Genomic DNA, 23,844 nt, shown 5'->3' on the forward strand with positions numbered 1-23,844 from the left:
CCCGCAACCCTGGCTATCCCTCCCCTTATTTTAGGGGTCCCGCAGCCCTGGGTGACCCCTCTGGAACCAGCAGCGGCTGCTTCTCCCACCACACCGACACCAGCAGCTCTTGAAATAGGGGATGTCAGTATTCCCACCCTTCTCCTGGGCTGACCCTTCTGCTCTTCCCCAGAAATCCTCTGGTTTTAAGAGGTGAACCACCAGCTACCCAGAACCACTGAGAAAATTATTTTATTTGTATTTTTTTTCTCTCAAGGAATGATTTCTTTCTTCAGTGGTTCTTCTTAGTCAACAAATAAATATTAAAATGAGAGGTGCTAGTGCAGGTCAAGAAAACACTTCAAAAGCAGTGATTTTTATTTCTGTCTCCACTACTGTAATATCTGGGAACAGTCAGGAGCTCAGTTTTGCCCTGGGTTTTATATTACCATATTTGCAAGCATAAACCTATTTTGCCAGTTGGTGACCCATGGGGCAACAATGACACATCAATTGGCTCCACTTCTGGCTGTCACCAATTTGTGTTTTGCACTACAGTTACCAACCTAACTCTTCCAAGGGCTTCCATTGAATCCTTTCCCTGAAAGGATTAACCTTTGAAGCATTAACCCTTGAGCTGCTGCATCATTTAAAATTAGTAGGTTGCTCTTTTCAAGCCTGTTCAATAAATGACTGATTAATGCTTTATTTCGGCATGGGGTTTGCTGTTTCTCATGTTGAGCAAGAAGTTGGGTGAATACGTGTGTCATGTGAGCTGGGTTATTGAGTGATTCCTTTGGGTCTCCTGGGCTCTCATAGAAAGTGGCTGGCTGTTTTCAGCAGAGTGATTTGGGATTTTCACTGGACAGTGTGTGCTGGAGATTTCATGTCAGGCTTGAATCCACTTGATTACAGCTTTCTCCACAAATTGGTGTGTTAGAAGAGGCAGAAAGTAACCATATGCGCTGTCTTTGTGTCAGCTGAATTCTCGGGCTTTGTGAGAGGGAAAGGGAGACCCGTGAAGGGGAGCAGAGATTTGGGATGACAGTGCTGCTGTTCTCTGTGCCAAACTTCTCCGTTGGGCTCACTCTCCTTGCAGGATGGCTGGAAATTGTTGTGGGAGAGTAAGCATTGATCTGCCTTTGCTTCTTTAACCATATCAACAGTGATCTATTAGAATAGCTACATTGGCCTTTATTTGCCAAAATTGCTGGCCACCAGAAAAGGGGACACCTTTGTTGTTGGAGGTTTGGTGTCTGTCAACACTGGCTTGATTTGACCACATGGTTCAAAATGCCTGTTACAGGGCATATTCTTTTTTAATTTTATCAGTGCTGTTTAAGCTCTGTATAATTAGAGCCTTACCTTAAACCTCTTTCAAGCAGGTCCTAAAACTCTTTTATTTTCTGTGTTCCTGGTGCTACTAAAGGAGCAATAAAAAGCAATGTTTTTCCTAGAAACCACACCCTTGAAGTCAAACCTCCAGGAAACTTGAAGGCTTTACAGGGGCACCACAGGGCTTTGAGGCACTTGTTGTGGATCCAGGTTTAATGTTGGTGCAGTTGTCATTCGGCCTCCCTTTTGCTGCCTGCATTACCATGAGCATTTTAATTTTATGAATTAAATAATTTCAATAATTTTTATTAATCAAATCATTTTAGTGTTGTTAAATTTGATGTCAGCTTTACAATGGCTTCCCTACACTTTGGGTTTATTCTGCTGTGGAAAGGGAGGTACAAATTCATTTGTGATTTGGAGTGTGCTCAGGAGAGTTGTAGAGATTTGAGAGCTCGAAGGTAAGTGCAGGGAGAGCCTTCAGAGGCTCTCTGGTGGTCAGCAGCTCTCTGCAGGCTCTTCAGCAGCCTGTGGGAGCTCTCACAAAACAACTGCTTCTCTTTTTCCCCCTCTGTTTGATTGTAAACCTTACTCCAAAGTATTACACCTGCATGAAAGATCACCAGGAAATTCAGTTCCTCACTGAAGGAAAGTTGTTTAAAGCCACAGAGCATTGTTTTGTTCCCAAGCACAGGAACAGAGTTTAAATTTTGCTCTATTCCCTTTGTGTTTGTTTTCCTTTCTCTTGTTTTCAGTAGCAACATGAAAAGAGTTAAAATTAGGCTTAAAAAGAGAAAGAAGTTGAAAAGAGGAGAGGGAAAGAATAGAAGTTGCTATTTTTTTCACTTCCTCTCTTGAAATTTTTTATTATTAAAAATTGAGATGTTGGTTTGATTCCCATTCAGTAAGTCTGGAGAATTTGTACATTGAGTAAGTAATGTTGTAACTCCTGCAGATTTCCTGAAGTGAAATGAAAACAATGACTAGCTAATGCCTTTTAAATTTTCAATTTGGTACCAGAAGCAATATTTGATGGCAATAAAAGAGTTCTTTCACTAATTAGCTGGCAGCTTAGTCCTACCTGACTCCTAGAAAAGCTCCCTATTGCTTATTAATGGATGCATCCAAATGTTTTGTGATGTTTGACACATGATGTTTTACTATTCTGGCCATGAATCTAAAGAAGAAAACTACCAGTTCTCTTTTTTTAAAAAATCTTTTACAAAGAATGTTCCTTTGTGATTCAAAAAAAACCTGACCTATTTATGTATATAACTCATTAGATGCTCTGGTACTCTTCCCATTTTTCTTTTCTGAAGGCAAATTTCCTTTCACTTGAGGCTTCTTGCTCACTGTTGAGCACGGTTTAGTCACAGCTCGCTAATTGAGTGGAGCAGGAGCAAACAGGAGAAAATGCAAAATTCAGCTAATGATGAGAGGTGCATGGTGTGTGGACAGCATGGCCACCTCACACAGCTGCACCACGAGAGGTTTAAGGGTACACAGCCCTCAGTGCCTGAAAATCAGTGTGCAAGCACATCATTATAGGGCACAAGTAGCACTGGGTCAAAATTACATCCCACAGACAACTTTAAATTATTAATTTGTTGACTTGCAAGCATTGACCTTTTCAGTTAAAATATCCTTTTATGTCTTCCATATAATTTCTTAAGGTTAAAGGGAAGTTATGGTCTATGGAAATTTTTGACACCTTCACAAATATTATCAGTCGGTTTGAGACCCTTAAGTTATAACAAAGTCCTGTATTAATTAACTTGACTAATATGTTGCTAGAAGTAGAAATCTTTTGTCTTCTCTCAGATTTTGGCAGAGAATTTTGTAGCCACTGGGGACTTGTAGTAATGTTCTAATGGTGTATATTCACATTCTTTGAGTGTTTCTGGACTGGATCTCAAATCCCTGAAAAGGTCAGCTATTCCTGAAGCACGATTGCTTGCAGAAACAGCTTCTGTTGGGTCCTGGCATTCTGGAAATCCAGTTGTCCCTTTGGGCTTTCTTCCTGCCTCAGGCCTGAGCTGCACTCTGCCATGAACAACTGGCCTCCAAGGCCAGCTCTAGATCAAGTGTTCCTCATGACAGAGCCATAGGCCGTTCCTCACTCCAGCCAGAGACTCAATCTGCCTCCAATGTTCTGGCATCCTCTGGAGCCTCCTCTGCAGCCCCCTAATGGCTTGTAGATGTGCATTTTCCCTTTCTCTGAACTCCAGCCCTAGGTCAATCCATGGGCCAAGGAGCCTGTGTTTCACGTGGGTCCTTACAGCTCTGAAAGCTCTTCCAAAACACAGCAATGCATCTTGCCAGAATTATGGTCCTGGATGTCATGGTCTTGTAAAATTGTTTGAGTTGAAAGGAACTTTGGTGGACATCTAAGTTCCGTCTCCTTCTCAGAGCTGGTTTAGTTCTCAGGAGTTTTGTGATGAACTCACTACAATTACAATGCTGTGGGTTTTGGAAACTCCATGTGTAGAGACTTTTAAAATACAGCTGGATACAGAGCTGGACAACCTGCTCTGGCTGGCTGTGCTTGACTGGGCAACTTAGACTAGGGAAACAAGATCCTTGGCAACCTCAACTGCTCTGTAATTCCTTATGATCATGTTCATGGCTACCAAGTATTCCCTGAATATGAGTGGGTAACAATCCAAAGGGGGACTAGTTGGGAAAATGAAATAGTGCTGGAAAATGGGCTTCCCAGTGCTCTCTGTAAACCACCTGACCCGGATGTTTGGTCAGGACCTCCCTTTGGGAAGTCAGCACAGTTTTGCCCACAGCCCTCCTGCACTTCATGGAGGCTCTTAAGTCTCCTTCCCCTTTGAGAACCTCAAATCTCAGGACATTGAGCTGGCATTGGACCTGGAAACTCTGAAGAACAGAGACCCCCCCAGTGGAAACTATCAGGTTTCACTTGACAGGAGAACATTAATGATTCTCTCTAGAAAACCAGAAGACTCAACACAGGTCTTGAAAGCAGCAGAAATGCTACAGGCAGGAGTTCTTCCATATTTTTAGGGTGATCTTATGTACCTGGCATATCTGTCTTATTGTTTGGGAAATCTGATTCCCTGCCATAAACATTTTCAAAGTTTTATGTAACTGTCAGCAATCACAGAGTTTACAGAGTGGAACAAAATGATCATGTTTATAAAGAAAAAAAGTACAAAATTCATCATACAATTTGTTCATTTAACAAAATCACAGATTATTCAATGGTCTCTTAGTTGAATGAATGGAAACATAGAATTAAACATATAGATAAAGTACAGAATAATTCATCAGAACTACTGTTCCCCATTTAGAAATGCAAGTGCTGCTTCCTCCCCCTGGGTCAGCCCTTGCTGATTAAACACCAAATTCCTAATGCGAGAGATCCCACGTTTCTCTGCTGCTGCCACACTGGGCCTTTAACTCCTGGCATCTCTCAGTTGTGGTTTATAAGATAAAATAAATCCTTTTCCCATCATAAATCCTGTGAGTCAGTATTATCCTGCTTCTGCAGCTGAGAAAATTAGGTCAGACAGGAGAAATGACTTGATGGAAGCCACCAGGGAGCTCTATGTCAGAGTGACAATTAGGGTGGAGGTGCCCTGGGATAATCAGTCGGATCCTGATGTTTGCTGCATCCTTCCCATGCTGGAAAAAGCCAATGGCATCACTTCTTTTTGTCCTTTGAAACTTCTGGGTGATGACAAAAATGGGTTATGTCTTGGCTTAAGCACACCTTTGAGTAAGTTTCTTAGAACTGCCAAATACTCCAACTCCCAAATTCCTTTCCTGCTCAACATTAATATTAATGCAGATTTTCTGACTTAAACACATGGGCTTTTCTTGAGTGTACAGATACAAAATTGACTTAAGCCAGAGAAGAAACCATATTTGGGAAACCCTGAAAATCTTCTTAATCAGAAGCTTATTAAATGCAGAGGGAAAATATGAGCTGCTAATTTTCAAAATGGACACACTCTGGTTTTTGGTTTCTCATTCTTTTTCCCCAGCACACTGATGGATGTGCTTTCTGTGCTCACCATAGTCAGACTTTTCTTGAAGATCAGGGGCTGGGGATTTAAAAATGCAACCTGACTGCAATTAAATTGCTTTTGCTTGTCAACACATTCTCTAGTTCTGTATATTTTGTGGTCTCTGTTAGAGGTTTGTCTCCGCAGAAAAGCAAAGGAAGCATCCTGCAGGGAACTGAGCAGGTAAAACCAACACCCTGCTTTGGATAAGCTGTTGCAGAGGATTCTTCCATACAGAATATCTTTTTACTAACATCAACCAGTTGCAAGTGTATTAGGAGTCCTTTTCACCTGTGATGATCCAACATTTTACCTGAATTACCTTCATTTCTGGTCTTTCCAAAGCGTTCTGTGCAAGCCCCAAAAGTGTCAGTTTTAGAGATGTCTGACAGCAATAGATTAGGGTCTGGTGAGGATGGGGTTTGTAAGGGTTTGGTTGTGCTGTAAATCCTCTTTCTCAGTGTCCCAAGGATGGAGACTTCTTCTTCTCTGAGCTCTACAGCCCTGGTGTGGCCAGTCAGTGCCCACAATCAGCCTGGTGGCCCTCCACTGGCATCACTCCATCTGGTCAACCTCCTTCTCCTCCAGAAGGCATCATGTATCTTTTCCATATATACTTGCCTGGACTTAATAATTTCACTGGGAAAATCCTAATTGCTCCTGTATGAATGAATTGTAATCTTTCTGCAGTGTTTTTCCAAGCATTGATTTTTCTGGCCCTGCTCCCAGTCAGGCTTTGGTGCCTCCAGAGGGATTCAGCCAAGCTGCCTCCCTGAATCTGCAAGATATAGCTCATAGCCTCAGATAACAAACGCTTATGTATTTTCATTTTGTTTTTATACTTTGTGTCTAAAAACATATGCTCCACTGCCTCCTTCTTGCAAGGAGCACAAATCCCACTCCTGAAAGCCTGGTGTTTCCTGGCCTGCTGCAAAGCCAGGCTTTCCAGGGCTGTTGTCAGAAATAAGACTTCTTTATCTCCCTTCCTGTGTCACCAGTCTCCATCTGAGAGAAGGGTGAAGTGTAAAGCACAGCACGCTGAGAGGCTTTAATCATGCTGATGCTACAGTCCCTCACTGCTTGGTCGGTCTGTTCCCAGGAAAATCATTGCTGAAGCCATATCTACCTGTCCTTCATATCTTTGTAAGAATGCAGCAGCTCTCCTCAGCCTTTTATATTCTCCATTCCTCCTCCTGAAGTATGTCTGGAGTTGACAGTGCTGTCTGGGAAGTGCAGCAGAGGCAGGGACAGAAGAATTCTTCCATCTGGGTGCAAGGTTTGGCATGACTGAATTGCAGAACATCAGGTTTGGACTTCAGTGTCTTGTGCCCAAGGGAAACTGACCTGGGCATTTCTCAGAGTGGCTTTCATTAATTACACTGCACCCAAAAGAAGTGGCCCAACTTCTCTGCTGCATGACTTTCCTTCAAAGCAAACCTTCCCCTGCCTGTTCAGGCAGTTCATTATGCTGATAACTGTAACCACAGAAGCTGCCTCTGTGCTTCGTGATTCATTCAGTCCTGAACTGCTGCCTACAGCTGTGGTACAACCTACGAGGGCATTTTCAACCTTGGAACCTCAGACAAGCTTTGCCTTCCATGTGAGACTGTGCCATTCACAGAAGAATTATAAAAAAATAGACCTCTGCATCCTTTTTCTGCCCAGATTACCAGAGCTACCCCAGCACTGCCTTCAGACAGGAGAGCTTGGGCAGTGGTCTCTTAGCTGCCTTGAAGATCAGATTGGAGGGCATGTTGTGGAACATCATAGAAGGTAGGAGACAGGATGTACCCCTCTGGTTCTGGATCCCTTTAGCTCTGCAGATTTAAGCTAGGTCAGTCATAATACAGCTTGAAGCAGAAAGATGAAAGAGCTGCAATTAACATCATCAAGCCTGTATTTTCATATGAACAGCAAATGTTAATGTAGACAAGCAAAGACCTCTCCCAACCTCTGTATGTGCTGAAAATTTAGCAAGCACATCAATAAACTGTTCGTGGAGATACTCATGAATATTTTTGTATTTTAGCCTTGTCATCAGCAACTTTTCAAGATAATTATGTTGTGTGAAATGATTACTATAGAATGAAAGAGCAAGCTCCAGGGTAGTTTGTCTCTGTGGTTGTTCATTTTTCAGTGATATGAATGATGGTTTTAATCAACAGGTCTGTGTGATGGAATAAATTCCACTGTCTCATCATTGCACTGGGTGCAGGCTGTTTTCACTGAGAACTATGTTTTCTAACCAGAAACAGCTTCTGCTGAATCCCAGCAAAGAAAAGGACACATATGCTGTACATGAGTACATTGTGTTTTATATGGCTGGCATTTCTAAAGGTACACAAACAATCTGGATGCCTGGATGTCATCAGTGTTAATGAGGACAGAAAAACCAAGTTCTTCATTGCCCTAAGTGGTAAATCTATGTACACAGTGCTTAATTCAAAGTATATAGAGCTCAGCGGGTAGGCTTCTGTTGATATCAAAAGATATTAAACCTGGCCTACATCAAGAACTTCAGAGAAAGCATCAGCCACTTCACACCCCAGCAAGGGGTTTTGAGGTAACCCAGCTGACTTGATACTATGAAAATATTAGAGAAGACTGATACAGCTCAACTAGGAGCAAACAAGCTCTTGTGCTGAGGGTCCCAAAATGCTGCAGCCCCTACAGCCTGCAAAGGGATGCTTAAATTGCAGCACTTTCAGAAGGGTTAGTGGGGGTTTGGTAGCAGAAGCTGCAGCAGCTGTGTCAGGGCAGGGATGGGCCTCAGCGCATTGAGAGAGACAGAAAAACCCAAGTCCTTCTTCCACCTTCCTTTTTACCCCAGCTGGCAGCAAGGCTGTTCCTTAGCAGGTGGTATGGCCCTGACCAGGCTGTGTCCTTGCCCACAGAGGTGGCAGCTTCCCCACAAGCCAGTTGTATCTCAGTCCTTTGTGGCCTCAGTCTCCAAACTGAAAGGCAAACTGAATTCAGAGGCTGTCCCCAGTTAACTCTTGGATGCTCTCCTGGACATGCAACTCAAAGTCCTTGTTTTGCTCAGCACTGAGCTGTTGTGCCTTTGCTGTTTGCCTCAGCTGGTGCCAAACACCAGTGACAGGAGATAACTACAGTCACTCACAGAGCAGCCATCACAAAAGTGGACACTTGTTAAGGCCAATCTTAGTATTGTGTACATGTGAGCAGAGTTACAGAAGTGACCAGTCTCTCTTGGTTCTTTTAGTACTTCTCATGTTCCCTAAAGATTATTTAGGCACGATCCAAAATTTCTATATAATGTCTGTGCCTGAAAGCCAGGCAAAATCACTACACTGTATTTTCCAGCCCTTTGCCTAGGATGCAACCTGAGCAAAGGGCTGAGCATACTCCATTGTGTAAGGATTTGTTAATTTTTGAGCACAGCTCTCTAGCAGCCTCAGTGAGCTTTGCAAAATGATCTGGATGCAAGAGGCTCAGTTTCACCATTACATTTTTAAGCAAGTGGACCTTAGAGAGGAAGAGGAGGTGTTACTCAATGACTCAGTTGTCAATAATATTAAATTTTGATTTTTTGGCTGAGTTTGCCATTCATCTAATGAAAACTGGTTTTCATTTGCTAATCTTTCAAATGTGTCCATCTGTAATTAAATACAGCCTCTCCACCAAATAAAAAGATACCTCACATACAGGTAAAAAATTGGAGCTGAGTATGTATGGTGTTTATGTTGGCTTTTCAGTACATAAAGCTCTAACTTTAGCATTTACTTGGGTTGTGTGTTCTGTTTTTAATTTTTTTTTTCCTGGCAACTTGAGTCAATAGCTCTTGGGTAGAAACCAGGATGTAATTAAGCATGCAAATAAGTGGACTTCAGGTGTATGAAATACCATCAAGTGTGTTGGATACAGAAGCAAAACCCAGGCTTACCAAACGTATTTTGTATTCAGTGCCGTGCTAGCCAACAAGGGTGATGTTACCCAAAGCTGACAAATTGGTTTATGGTCTCCATGTTCTTCTCTTTCATAACCAGCAGCTCTCTGCCTTGTTCCTCATTTCACTTACTGGAAATAAGTATCTTGTTTTTCCAGCTCCAGATTTACTTGTTCATTCAAAGCTAAACCAGCAAAGTAAGGAGATGCTGTATCTGCTGCAAGTCCCTTGTACTTCACCAAGCTCCAGACCTGAAGGCTTATCAGATGCTCCTTTATTTTTTCCTCCTTGAGACAGGATTCTTAAAGGCTGGTTTTATAAAGGCAGAAGTCAGATACATTCAGAAAAGGTTAATCATTCACAGTGGCACTGTAGTAAGTAACCTGGGAATGGGGACTATGGAAATAGATGTTGACTTTATGGGGTGCTTCAAACGTTCTTGGAAACTTTCTCTCCATTCTTCCTGAAACCTTCCTTTCTTGTTTACAGCATCTTAAGGATTTTCAAAGGACAAATTAAAATTCAAATTCTTTAGGAAGGTAAATCTAAGGAAACATATAGAAAAAGAACTGGTGTAAAACTGAAAACTGTTCACCTGGGAAACTGAAAAGGAAATTGTATTTTAGCATGCAATGCACGCCTCATTGGATTTTACTAAATTGCCCTTGCTTTAGCACCGAGTCACAGGAGAAATACAGAATTTCACAAAGCAGGTAGAATCAGAAAGACTTTAAATCATTTCTGGGATATTAGATTCACAGAGACTAAGATCTATTGTGCCAGCCTAATTATTTCGAAATACTGCGGGTAGATCAATGGACATACACTTAATGTTTAATTGTAGGGACCATCTATTACTTCCACTGTGTGGGCCAAGTCCTACTCTCATTTGCAATTAATGAAATCTTACTAGAGGCAGTAATTCTGTGTGAAATGGGCAGCATTTCAGCACTCGTTTGATGATACATGTTGTGACAGAAAGGAAAAGCCAAGAGCAGAACACGTGGCTCTTGCTTTCCCACTATTGGTCTAGAGGTGGCATTGCAAAAATCTCCACAACAAAGAGCAGATGACAGCAGCCAGTCCAGCAAACAAAAGTACCTGTTCCTTCTCAGTGGTTTTCCAAAAGAAAGGACCTCTTGAGTCTATATTGGGTCAGGTGAGCTTCTGCCGTCCAAAATCAATGCAGCATCTATGGTAAATAATTTTTTTTTCTCTAATTCACTCAGAATTTGTCACCTTGGCTCTTACATGCTCACTGACAGGCTTAGGCAGAGCTGGGAATGTGGGTTCCTGCTGCAGCTGAAAGCTGGTGGCCAGGAAAAACTGAGTGTCATTCCCAGTTTGGGGGAAGTAGATTCCTCCTGCTTTGTGCTCTCCATGGCGCTCATTTAGAGATGATGATGGTAGACTTTAAATTGTGACTGATTCCATTCAATGCTTGGCATTGCCAGGGGTATTTGTGTGTTTTCCAGGGAGAACATTGCTATAGCATTTGTTACCAAGTTGCTTCTAGGTCCTTGTCTGTCCTTCTCATGAAAAGGACCCAGGTTTTGAGCTGGAAGCTCCCAAGAGCAGGGCTTTCTGTCTGTGCATTCTCTATACGACTGGAAGAGAAAATGTATTAATTTTATTTCACTGATAAGATCTCCCAGCACAAGATTCACCCTGTGCCAGAGTGTGCAAGTGGAGCAGCATCACCACACCTGGGCAGCAGGGGCTACATGCAAAATGTAACTTGCAGAAGAATATTATCCATCCAAGTAACTCATTAAAGGGAGCGGGTATTAGGATTATCCAAAGGTTCTACTTCCATCATCCTCCTTTTGCTATGTACTGATGTCAGAGTCACCTAAACTTCACCAGTCCCCATCTTTCCTTTGGATCTGTGCTACGCAGGAGACCTAGAAACACTCCTTGGGGAATGTGCCTCTCCTGTTGCTTGCATCCTCCTCCCACTGCGGCTCCCAGCATACCTGCCCTGAGCAGGGCTGGATCCCTCGGGACAAGGCAGCAGGCATCGCCTCTCCGGCAGCGACACCCTTATGAGAGGGGAGGAGGATCTCCCGTTGCCATGACAGTGAGCCTGCCGGGATGAACATTTCTTTTTGTGAACAGCAATTCAAAGCTTAAAGCAATGCTGCTGCCTCTCAAAGGTTATTAGTGCCACGCGTAAACAGAGCCGGGCAAAGCCTTGGGAAAACAAAGGGGCGGGGGGGAATCTGGCTGGTGCCGCGGACCCTTCCCCACTCGGGCTTCGAGCAGGGCAAGGCGATTGCTTTCTGTCCCTTTGTTCCCGGCCCTGGCACAAATCAAACCCAGCCTCCCTTCCCCCAGCAAAGCTCGCGCTAAGCTGGAACACACTAGAGCCAAAACGGATTAAAAAGAAAAATCATCTTTGCTGCAGCAGATGAAGAGAGTATATAAATCGGCGTGATGGAGGGTGCTGTGCCCCGGGGCTGGGCTCGCCGCTGCTAACGAGGGGCTTAAATCAAAGATGTGTGCTCCGACCCCTCCTGTGCGCTCTGCACCTGCAGCAGCAGCGGCCCGAGAAGGGCAGCGGCCGGAGCCGCCGTGGCTGTGAGCGCCGGGCTGTGCTGGCCGAGCCGGAGCCGCCGTGGCTGTGAGTGCCCGGCTGTGCTGGCCGAGCCGGAGCCGCCGTGGCTGTGAGCGCCCGGCTGTGCTGGCCGAGCCGGAGCCGCCGTGGCTGTGAGTGCCCGGCTGTGCTGGCCGAGCCGGAGCCGCCGTGGCTGTGAGCGCCCGGCTGTGCTGGCCGAGCCGGAGCCGCCGTGGCTGTGAGTGCCCGGCTGTGCTGGCCGAGCCGGAGCCGCAGCTCGCCACGCTGGAGGGAGCTCCTGAGACGGCAAAAGTGCCCTGTCGTGCTCCCTCCCTCCCAAGTCAGACTCCAGAGCGATGGAAACAGGTTATATTTCAGGATGCTTTTAATAGCTGATGTTGGCAGACAGGTTGTTGTTTTCTTAGATCTATGAAGAGTTATATTTTTCACCCCTTGTGTAAATTAGTCTTATGCAGGTTGTAAACAGCCTATATAGGTCTTGAAATTTTTAAAAGCTTTTTACATACAAAATCTGACTGTCTTGGAGCCACGTGAGTCTGGGAGCCGGAGGAGTGAATTTTCAGGTTGAGAGTGATGCAGCATTACACTGTCAATTATCCTTTCCCCCAACAGCTGTCCCATAAACCAGGGCTCACACAGTACTGGGTGGGAGAGGGATGCTCAGCCAGCCCTGACAATTCAAAAATAGAGTGAAAAGGTGCAATAAGTGAGCACAGCCCTGTGGATGAGCCAAAGTGGGAAGTGCGATGTGCTCCTTGCTGTGGGTTGGTCTGTGTCCACAGGTCACCTGGCAAAAGCATCCCCAGAAAGAAAGGGGTTCTTGCAAACATGGGTGGAAAAGTAGCTGGGCACGGGAGGATGGGGGGAAGACTACAATGAAACAAACCTGCTTGGTTTGTGCAGGCTTTGGCAGCCTTGAAATGTGGGTTGAAACTGGTGAAAGCCGCTCAGAGGTGAATGCTGAATAAGGACAAATGAGACCATACCTTCCTTGAGCTGGTTAAAGATTGACTGTGTTTTGGCACTTTTCCTCAGTTCTTATTTCTATTTGCTTCAACCACTGGGTGCAAAGCAGTGATGACCAACCCAAAAGGCTCCATCCTTTGTGGAGGGGCTGCTTCAGAGCACCCGGGGCAGTGAGGCTGACAAGAGTGCTTCCCATGGCTGGAGACCCCAGATAACACCACAACAACACCAAAAGGGATTTTGGTTATAAGATGTAATCTGTAACCAGAGTTGTGATGCTGAAGGACTCTCAGGCACAGGCGTTTGGGTGTGGTGTTCTGTACAGGCCTCAAAATACAAAGAGTCAGGACCACATCCCCCAGAAAATGCCCCTGGTGTTGTTGTGCCAGCAGGGATGGATTAAGGGAGGATTCCCTCATTTGGGAAGGGGGGGCACCTTAATCCCCAAAGCCTGGGTTTAAAGATCCTGGAGAGAGTAATCACAGACAGTGGATTAGCATTTGTTGGGGAGCCTGGCAGGAGAGGGCAGCGTGGCACTGCCAACCCCAGGGCTGGTCCTCACCCTTGTTTGCAGCTCCTTTTCCCAGGCCTGTGTCTTAGACATGTTCACTTGGAAACAGAAAATTCACAGAAAGGAAGACGTCAAAAAGAGCATCTCCTCAAGTCATGGATGATTTCCTGGATGCAAGTGAGAAGTGTGTAAAACATGTCTGGGGCAGGTGACAAATGATGGCAGGGGTGTTGTGTGGTGTGTTTGTTTGTTTTTATAAGCACCTTTAATATTGTTCCTGCAAGGTTTCTGCCATGACAAACTGAGTCAGCCTTTAGCCATAAGGAGAAAAGGAGGAGATGTTTGTCAGTCAACAGAAACTAGCTGGTGTAGGGCCATCCCCATGCTACCCAGAGGTGTGTTTGCCTCCAGCCATGGAAGAAAACCCATAGTTAGTGCCTTGTTTGTGTGGGAAGCCTGGAAAACAGAATTTATGGCAGTATGGCCCTCATTTATTAGTTACTGTGGCTCAGCAATCAGGGAGCAGGACCATGCACTGCTTTTCTCCGAAAATGCCCAAGCCAGTCTTTTCTGCAAGGTCTGACTTCTTTCTCATTCAAAACAAAACCTTAAAACATACAATTTCCATACAGATATAGCACAAGTGAAGTATTTAGCCTGGCTGAGGCACTTTTCCCTTGGGAGATCTTGCAGGAGAAATGGACCATATTGGCTTTTCTGACTGGCCTTAGGTACTGCTGCAGCAGCACATGGACTCAGTGGTGTGTGCATTTATCTGGCAGGAGGCAGTTGCCTCAAACACAGTGAGGATCAGCTCCCCAAGAGCTTCACCATTTCAAATTTAAAACTGCATTATTTATTCAGACAGAATTTTCTGGCAGCAAACCTCGTATCCTTTTTTGCATCCTCTGTAGTCAAGAGGAAGGATGGTAATAACGCGTGATGGTGCCCAGAGCATGGCCTGCATTCCATGGCAATGTCCAGGCTCAGCTGAGCTGGGTGGAGCAGTCAGGCCACCTCAGGCAGGGCAACTGGAGCTTCAGGTCCTGCTGTGTGTTCCCTTTTCGGCTGCATTCTTTAGAAGTTCTCTTTGGGCAATACTGGATCACCTCCCTGCCCTCTGTCAGGGCTGCTGCTGCTCTACCCCAGCCTTGCAAGTGCAGCCCATCAGCCACCTTGGCTTTCAAGTATAATATGGTCTTCTCCCTTCTCCACTCCTAGCCCAGCTGAGGGTCAGTGTTATCTCCTCTCCTGCCACCACACCTGATCAGCCACACTGATGGAGGCAGGGAGGTTTGTTCTCATGCCATCAATGACCAGTCTTGGGAGACTCTGCTCTGCCCAAAAGAGGGCACATCTACCCCTGGAGCAAAGGAGAGAAAACACCCAGCTACTGTCTGGCAGAGGAAGCTCCATCAGCAGGTTACCCACTCCCATACTTGCTTACTGCTGGGACAGGTGTCACATGCCCCATGTTGACAGACCCTGCATAACTGGGATTTTCTTTTTTTTTTTTCCCTCCTGGGCCATGTCTAACTGAATTTGGATAGTAGGGGGGGTTTGTAAGAGACTGTGCTACTGCCCTGAAATACCCACTCCTACAATTTATCCTTTCAATTTAAATGTTGCCAAGGAGCTGTGCTAACCCTCACCTCTTCAAGGGTGAAAATCCTTTCTGTTGTTGAAAATTGACTGTGTGCAAGTCTCTGAGGACCAGCACCAGTTTGTACCATGCACCAAATAGGAGCAGTGGTCTGAGTCTGGTTTGTAAATCAGGTCACTGACATTAGCAAGGCAAGAACAGCAAACAACCTGGTGCTATTCTCCCATATGTGCTCAGAGAAGACCCAGAATGGTACTGGCAGAAGGGCTGCTAGGAGAGAACAAGGTGTCTTGGCAAACCTGTGTGTATGTAATAGTCAAGAGAAGCTTTTGTTTTCAGCGGTTGTTTTCCATCACTCCTATGTAGTCATCAGCGAAATTGCAGTATCCAGGGTGCTCAGACAGATAATGCCCAATAACAGCTAATGGGGAAGGGTGAGAGAGAGAAGATAAACAACTTTTTATTACTGACATAGGCTTTAAATCACTTCAGCTCTCTTGCTATGGCCAAAGTTAGGTTTGTTTTTTTTTTTCCACTGGCAATTTTTATGCTGTTTCAAAAGAGCCAGATTAGCAAAGCAAAACCAAGGAAGTAACTGGCTGCCCACCCCTGGGATGCCTTCCTACTCCTGCCTGCTCTCAACATCTTATCAACTCACCCTGCCAACTTCAGGCACCTTCCTGGCTTCGCCATCGTGATCAAATCAAAGCATGAAAACTCCTTTGCTCTGAACAGAGACCACCAGGATAAACCTAGGAGTTTTTCTTCAAATCTCAATGCATGCCTGGACTGCAGGAGAGCTTCCACTGAGAGGGAGGAGATGGATCACAGCCCATGTGGGAGAGGGCAGTGTTTGAACCTGCTGCACTGGGGTTTGAGCATCCTGCAGGCTCCCTACCCTGGCCAGCAGAGGCTGAAGCTGATTTTTCAGTCAGGGCACTGCTGGGGATGGAGAGGGGGCAGGCTTGGCAAAGCCATGATCCTGTTTGCTCTCATCACTAAAGGTCACGAGGTGGCTCCGTCTGTCACGGGGAGGAAATGAACTCTGCTATCTTCAGCAAACTAATTTCAGGCTTGTACTGATTCCCCTTGCAGTTTAATTTAATCATCTTTGGTGCCTGGTTCTACAAACACGGTTTTGTACTGCTAAACCTTTGCTGCATATTAGCTGAGAGGCAGCTGGAATTTGAATTTGATTTTGACTATAATGAGAAACCTCATATTTAGCACTTGGCAAATCTCTCGAATTCAGGAGCACATCAGTTTATAAATGCAGGTTGCTTTGATCAGTGTAATTTTGGAGGATTAAGTATGAGAGAGAGAATATAGGCTGGGTACTGATATTCGTAAAGGAGAATCAGAGAAGTATTCTACCAGATGATTGGAATTTCGTTACTCTACAATATCAGCCTACCCAGAATTTGCTGCAAAGCATTGTTTGTAATAGAAAAATGCTTTGGGCTACAAAATGCTTCCAATGCAGTCCTTTGAAGCTTGCAACAAAAGGGTCAGGTACAGAAACACTTTCTCTCAGGTGAAGGGACTGCTGAGGACAGACAAGAATGGCCAGAGCTGGACTGACCCAGGGATGTGATGCAGACCAGGAAAAGAAGATGAAATAGCAGTGAGATAAACTGCCTGCTTTCATCCCTCTTCTCTGTTGGACAAAGCCCCTGCTGGCTTCTTTGCCATGTAGGATGCCAAACTAAGAGTCACTCTTGGCATTAAAACACGTGTAGGATGCAGGGTTTTGCCATATGTTCTAACAAAAGCAAGTACTTTAGTTTGCAGCTTGGGGCTGGAGCTGGAGGCATTCCCAGTGATTGCCTCTTCCGAGAGCTCGTGTCCCTTTGGAACCTGTCCTGTTGCAAAAGTAGACACCTCTGACCAATTTTGCTCCTAAAGGCACATGGACCCAGCGGTGCTGCTGTACATTCTGGAGTGCTCCCTGGACATCCCTGGGGCTTGGTTGTCTTTTGGAGTTTCTGTGGATGGAGGAGTGCTTGGCACCTGCAGGGTAAGGAGCAAGGGCTTTTAGCAGCTGGGAAGCTCATCTGTGGGCTTATTGCTTCCCAAGACTTTGATTTTTTAGAGAGAGGGTTCCTTTGCATAGGAAAAGTGATTGCTTCCAGAACTTAGGAGTACATGGTTTTAAAGAGCTCAGGTTCTGCTCCCAGCAGAAAGATAGAACAACTAAGGCAGTAGCAGTGACTTTGCTCTTCATATTTGCATGGGCAAAACAGAAAATGGAGCTTCAGTGAAAACATTATCAATGGTGTTGTGGGGATGATAATGGAGCAATCACCATATCACGAAAAAGCAGTAAGGTGAAGAGGTGACCCTTCCTATTGCTTCTGCTGGCTTCTGGCTTCCAAGAAATACCCCATCACTCTGATTTATTAATATGCTGGGGAAAAGCAGTTAATTTTTACAATCAGCCAACACTGTAAGTTAAGCTCTTCTGGAACAGAAATGAAAATGGAGACTCCCCACCTCACATGTATGAAGAAAGACCGGTATTTCCGAAGTGCTGTTGTGTGATGGTGAGCTGGGACCTCAGCTCTGGTGGCTGCTCATTCTCTGCTTTGGGGCTGTGGCTGAATCTACCCAGATGTAACTTCCTGAGGAACTTCACCAGGAGATCTCCATGATTGCAGGGTTTGGTCTGTGCTAGTCCCCAGCATAGCCCAGAGGACCAAACTGGAAGCATGAGCACACAGGCTCTTGCACAGCCACAGTGTCAAGAGGTTATTTTGTCAGAGCTCCTTCCAGCCTGCGATTCCTTCTGCTCCCCAGCCTTCCACATCACCGTAGCTCAGCGAGCACTGGGGATGCTGCAACAATTATTCTTGCATCACAGCTAGAGCAAGATCATGAGAGATTTGGTGCCTTCCAGCTCCTGCTCTTTGGGCCCATGGATCCCAGGGCAGGAGCTGGTTTGTCTCCTGGTGAAGAGCTGAGCACGGGCCAGCTGGCAGCGCCTGCACAGGGACGCTGTGCTCAGAGCAGAGTCGGGATTGATGCACGGCGTGGCTAAAACGGATTGACAGATTTGCAGAGAGCAACTTTCATGCATCCCATATGTTGCTTAGCTTCCTCTGGGTGACTTAAGAGAAGCGAAAAAATCTTTTGCTGGGGGAAAATTAGGGTATTTGTATACTTGGCCATTTTTAAGGGCCTCTTTTTTCCCCCTTTGGCTTGACCTGATGTGGTCAAAAAGAATAAAAGGTATCAGTTAACCATTCTGGAAGCGTGCACAGATGTATTAAATAAGTATAGTTTCCTGTGGCCCTAACAGCAGGCACAGGAAAGTTCCTAAAATTGTCAAGAGCTTCTTCTCTCTAAGAATTGCAGTCCTGACTAAGATTATCAAAGATACAGTGCTGCTAAAGGGCACAGTGAGTGCTGGGGCGCTCTGATTTACACCTGAACTTTTGGCTTGTTACCTATAGCAGAACTTCCCACAAAGTATGAAATGTGACCTTGAGGTCAAACAAGAACTTTTTGGAGCAATGCTATTTTTACTTCTCTCTCTGTTTCATATAGACAAACACGTGCAGTGCAGACCATCATTCCTGATGAAGTGCCATTGTTTAATACTGAAAAAATGCACATTTGATCTAGTTTGCATTTCCTAAAAACTGTGTTATTGATTTGACAATATATTTTTCCTCAGACAAAAAAAATTTCTGCAGTTATTTATTCATTCTTGCCCCTTGGAGAGCGCACTACCATCTGTTTTTCTTGGCTTTGCATTACCTTATTTTTTTCTACTTGTTCTTTTCCCACTGTGCACCGCTGAAGGACTATACTATACATTATCTCATAGCCAAATTATGCAGGGTATTGTAAACATGTTGTAAACTTTGCCAGCTGCAAAGTCAAGGGCTCTGAGAGATCTTTCTTAGTACTGTAAATGATCTTTGAAGAAAGAAGGCAGCCTTTTGGAAACAGATTTGCAGGGCAGTGTGACACAAAAGCATAATACTGTTTTTGCAAAATGCAAGGGGGAGGAAAAGGAGTAAATACAATTGTTCATGGATCCCTATAACTTTATCACAGAGGCCAAGAAGTCCCTGAACCGGTGTCTGCTCAGCACCCACTGATAAAATACAGCAGGGCCCCTGTGCTCTGATGCTGGGACCTGCAGGCTCTGGCAGGTGGGAACAGCGATTTGAGCCTGATAAAGTCCCACATTGCCATCCTTTCAGGCAGGACAGGCCATGCTCAGGGCACATCACAGGACTCAAGCTCCTGCAAGGTCCCAGAGTTATCTCTGGAGCTTGAGCAGCCTTGTCCTGCACCCAGCATCCTGGGAAGACGCAAACTGCAGAGCATCTTGTGCCCTGCCTTGCAGGGTTGGGGCTCATTGCTGCCCTCAGAAATGTGAGTCGAAGGGGAAGAATCACAGGTGTGTGAGGATAAGTCTGTGTAAATATCCTTAGTTATAGATCTTTGTGCATCCTCGTTCAGCAGTAAGAATGTTGGCAGTAGCAATACCAGGCATACCAGAAATAATACCTCAAAAATATACAATAACTTTAAAACCCCCTTTATGAAATTTATCTGTTCTCTTTGTCTGTCTTCTGGTGACTGATCTCAGTAACAGTGAAGGTCATGCCTTCAGGCTTTCATCCCATGGTACACTTGCCAAAAGGGCAGATATCTCTGTGGGAGACACCACTTGAGCCCAGGAGCAGAGACTGCAGGAGGGAGGACTAAGCAGCACAGAAATAGAGGTGACTGTCACCCCTGCTAATGGAGAGGCAGGCCATGGGGCTGCACCAATGCACTTCCAGAAGCGATGTGGATTGTTGGGAAGAGTCATTTTAGTGGATGGTGGACATGTAAAATACCTGTACAGGCTGATGATACTCGTACAGCCCTCAGTGAAATGCAGTTGTCTACATTTGCTATAAATTCATAATGAGTGCTTTTGGGCTTGGATTTAGACTGACAAGAAAAGCAAAGGCATCTTAAGTTTAGAGGAGATCTGATATGTAGTTATGAGAGTCATTGTTCTGATACCAGGGGAGTGGCTCTTAAACAGCATTTTGGAAAGAGGCCAGGGTCTACACGAGAGCACATGGTGCTTGGGTTGGCAAAGCCAAATCCCACTCCACCCAGCATCCTTCAGCCATCCTCCCTGAGCAACAGCTCAAGACCTTAAAAGGCTGCTGCCACCAAGACCAATAGCTGGACAGGGAGTTTGTCTGCATTATTTAGGGAATTCAAACCTGTCTTTTTAATTATTCCAGCAATACTTCATCTTCCTCTCCAATGGTTAGCAAAAAGGATCACCAGTTCAGTCGAACTTACATAATGTGGCTGTGAATATCCTATGACTTATTGCCCTGATCTTTTCACAGGGTTAAGAGCTTAGGGGAGAAGAATTGCTTGGCTGGGTAAGATGTATTTCTTTTTGCAAAGGACAGATGATGTTTTTCCAGCCCTGGAACTATTCTTGTGAAAGGTATTTTTTCTCTACAGAGTCTTCTATTACTATTATGGGCTTATGTTCACAGGCTTGCACTCTCATTAAGGGGCACAGATTTAAATAAGGGGTTTTAATCAACAATTTTCATCATGATTTAAATCAGCTAGCAGGAAACACAAAATTGATTATTTAAATTAATCTTGTTCTTCATTTGTAGTTTTTAATTATTTTCCTAAGGAACAACTGATACATCCTCACTGGAGCCTGCTACTCTTTTCACTTATGATCAGGATATGCTATTACCATATTTATTTAAGAATCTGCATATTAAGTCTAAAGTTACTTAACAATTTTCATTTATGTGCCAAACTGATGACTGACGCCTCTACTCCATGACTTATTTTAATGTTTGTGTTAAGGTGCACTGCAGAAAAAAGTAAAATGCATTAGTTACTGTGCTCTAATTTAAATCACATGCTAATCTTAAATATGACAGGCAGATGGGGCAAGGGGAAGAACACATCAAAACTGACTCTGTATTTGAAATGGACATTTTGAACACAGGAAATATTACCTCTTTGACAACACACTGGAGTGTTTCTAATAATCAAATCATTAAAAATACCTATATGGGGGAAGTGCAATCTCTTCTTCCCTCTTTGTTTTCAATCCCTGATGGTTTTCTCAAATTGGAGTGAACTGAAGGAAACATCTTTCTGTGTGTCCTGAGAAGAAATGGGGCTGTAGGCAATGGGCTTAGAGTCTCAAGAATCCCTGATCTGGTTGGTTCAGCAAATATTTCAGCCACTGCAGTGGCTTGACCTGATCTAAAATTTGTAGGGGTTAACTGCTATTTCTTTTAGTATTATAATGAAATTTAGGCCATAATGTTTAGTGCCACTGGTTCAGGTTTTAAATTAAAATTATCAAATTTTAAATGTATAATGATAAATTTGAAAAAATAATCCTATGCTCTGATTTTTCTGGAAAAAAGGACGTTTTGAATTTTTATCTGCCTTTCATTTGCATCAACTCTAGCTCAGGGCAGCTGCAATGACTGGAGGAGTCATATTTCTTATTCACACCATTGTGTGTAAGAAGGCAAAAGCAAAATGAACTCTTTTTGAAAAGCTTTAGGGTAGATCTGTGCATATACATATCTCTTTTTCAGATTGAAGGGATCAGATAGTCAAATTCATCCTTTTGGTAATTCAGCTGACTGCAGTGGAGAAACAAATGTCTGAGAGAGAGGCCTGGTTTCTTGTTGGCTTCAACCATGAAGACAGAGAGTCCAGGACTCCCTGGGAATACACAGGATGGGATTTTCCTATGCTGATGGATGCATCAGCCTCCCTTCAGTGTGAGTCTCAGCATGTTCCTCTTACTGAACCTCTGTGCCGCCCATTCTCTCATGGGATATAGAGGGATTATGGCTTCCTCCCTCCCTGCCTCGTCACTCCTGGGATGGTGCAGTGCCTCTCTCCTGGTGCTGTAGTTTGGCAGCCATCAGCCCATTTTGCCAATTAACTCCTTGAGACAGTTTCCTCCAAATCACACTTAAGACTAAAGACAATATAGCAAAGGCTTGATTTCTTTTTGTTCCCCTGCCAGAAGCTGTATGTACCATGCCAAGATGTGACATGCAACACCTTGCATTACAGACACACATCACTCATGCTGACTCAGAGCAGGGAAACCCTCACTGCCTTGTCCCACATTATTTCTGGCCTGATGCACCAGGGAAAGGCTTCAGCTTTGTGATGAGGTTTAAAACCAAGTTGTTGGGTATTTTCCCTTCTAATTTTAGCTTGGCATGGGGTTTTTTGGGGAAGGGTTGGATTGTTTGGGGTTTTTACCAGAAGCCTAAATGTTCTTCAGTAGCCACTGATTCCAAATTATGCTTCTGGATGCAAAACCCGCTGCAAAGGAATTGAAACCAGGAGCAACAGAGTGACTTCAACAATGGCACCCACTCAGGGTGCACCCAGCCAGCCTGTCCCTGAATTTCACATCTAGGAGGTCAAAATGATGGTCTAGGGCTTTTGAATAGCTTTATGCTATATTTTGGGCTGTCCCAATGTCCCTCCCAGAAAGCAGAGTAGCCCTTGTGCTGGTGCTGCCCCAGCAGTGCTGTGGGCAGGTGCTGAGGCTGGAGCAGGAGCTTCACCATCCCAGCACACACTGACACACCTTGTGCTGTCAAGAACCAAGGGAGCTCCTTTCATCTCACAGCATTATGTAGAGCAGTGATGGAGTGGAACATAAAAACAGTAGAAGCAAACACTACGGGTAATGGAAGAAAGCACTTCTGATGGAGTTTTTGTAGCTGTTGTTGTTAATGTAGGGTTTTTCACTTATGCAAAAACCTATTTAGGCCTTGGGAGCCTTAATGCCATGATAGCCTCAACCCCTGCACCTCCCTCTGCCTGGCCCAGCACATCTACCCCACACAGCTCCAATGCACCTTTATCTTCAAGCTGTTCCTGTCGGATCCTCTCTGCTCCTGCCATACAGAGTGCATGTTAATGCAAACAGGCATCAAAGAAGCTAGAAATGATGTGCAATTCAACATCATTAAGTATGAAATCACTCCTCTCCCATGCAGGGCTCTATCAATCAAGTTGGCTTTGGGTCTTTTCTTCCCAGAGAGCTTCTGCTACAGGTGCCTCCGAAAAGCACTTTCCTGTCCATGCTCCTTGTTTCCTGACAGAGATGGTTTAGGTCATCCAGGAGCACACACCATCATCTCCCTACTGATTCAGCACGTGTAAGGATGGATCCATACCTTTATTAAAGTCAATCTTAATCTTTCCTAAGGAACATTTCATAAAAATGTAGGCTTAGAGCAGCTTTCAGAGGCAGCTACAAATTGCCAGCAGTAATACACCAAAATTAGATGAGATAGATGGGGGCTGTCTGTTGTCGTCCCCTGATTGCTTCCTTCCATCACTTGTCTTAACTGGATTTGTTCCTTAGCACCTGGCCATTGTCTGGGGAGAGCTTACAGGTAACAAAAGATGATGGCACAGTTGGTTTTGTATTAAAAACAAAAAAAGTAATAACTGAGGTCCAAATGCAAAAGGAAAGTGGGCGGGTGGATGGCTGCAAAGCTGGGATGTAGATGAATGGATGTGGATAGGAGTATGGATTGGTACATGGACAGGTAGATGCATTGCTGGAGGGGTACATGAACTGGGTGGTTTGATACATGGGTGTTAGAGTGCAAGGATGGGTGCATCCACGGGTGCATTGGTTGGTGCATGAGCGGGGGATGCGCAGGTGCATGGGCTGATGCAGGAATAAGTGGGTGATGTATGGGTGCACGCACGCACGGGTGTAGGGGTGCATTGGCTGGTGCAGGCACGGCCGTGTGGCTGCGCAGGTGCCTCGGCTGCTGCGGACACGGGTGGCAGCCCGGTGCGGAGCGAAGGCCGTGCGCTCGGACGGACAAAGCCCCGGGACAGATGCCAGGGCAGGTGCGCAGCAGCCTCTGG

General features: G+C 44.9%; 1 protein-coding gene across 46 annotated transcripts in view; it reads left to right on the top strand.

The window, feature by feature from the left end:
• The window catches only part of PAK5 (p21 (RAC1) activated kinase 5), a 315,373-nt gene that overhangs the window by 204,547 nt on the left and 86,982 nt on the right, over positions 1-23,844 (top strand). The window contains exons 1-2 of one of the 46 annotated variants that reach the window (XM_086872984.1): positions 20,283-20,386; positions 21,522-21,710. The exons of 44 other annotated variants lie outside the window; for them this stretch is intronic. The gene's annotated coding sequence lies outside the window, so the exon portion shown is untranslated. Of the gene's footprint in view, positions 1-20,282; positions 20,387-21,521; positions 21,711-23,627; positions 23,827-23,844 lie in introns of those variants that run through there. One more of the 46 variants, XM_086873011.1, reaches the window with a different exon arrangement.

Source organism: Cyanistes caeruleus, chromosome 2, assembly GCF_971803275.1.
Source record: "Cyanistes caeruleus chromosome 2, bCyaCae1.hap1.1, whole genome shotgun sequence".
In the NCBI taxonomy this organism is placed as follows: domain Eukaryota; kingdom Metazoa; phylum Chordata; class Aves; order Passeriformes; family Paridae; genus Cyanistes; species Cyanistes caeruleus.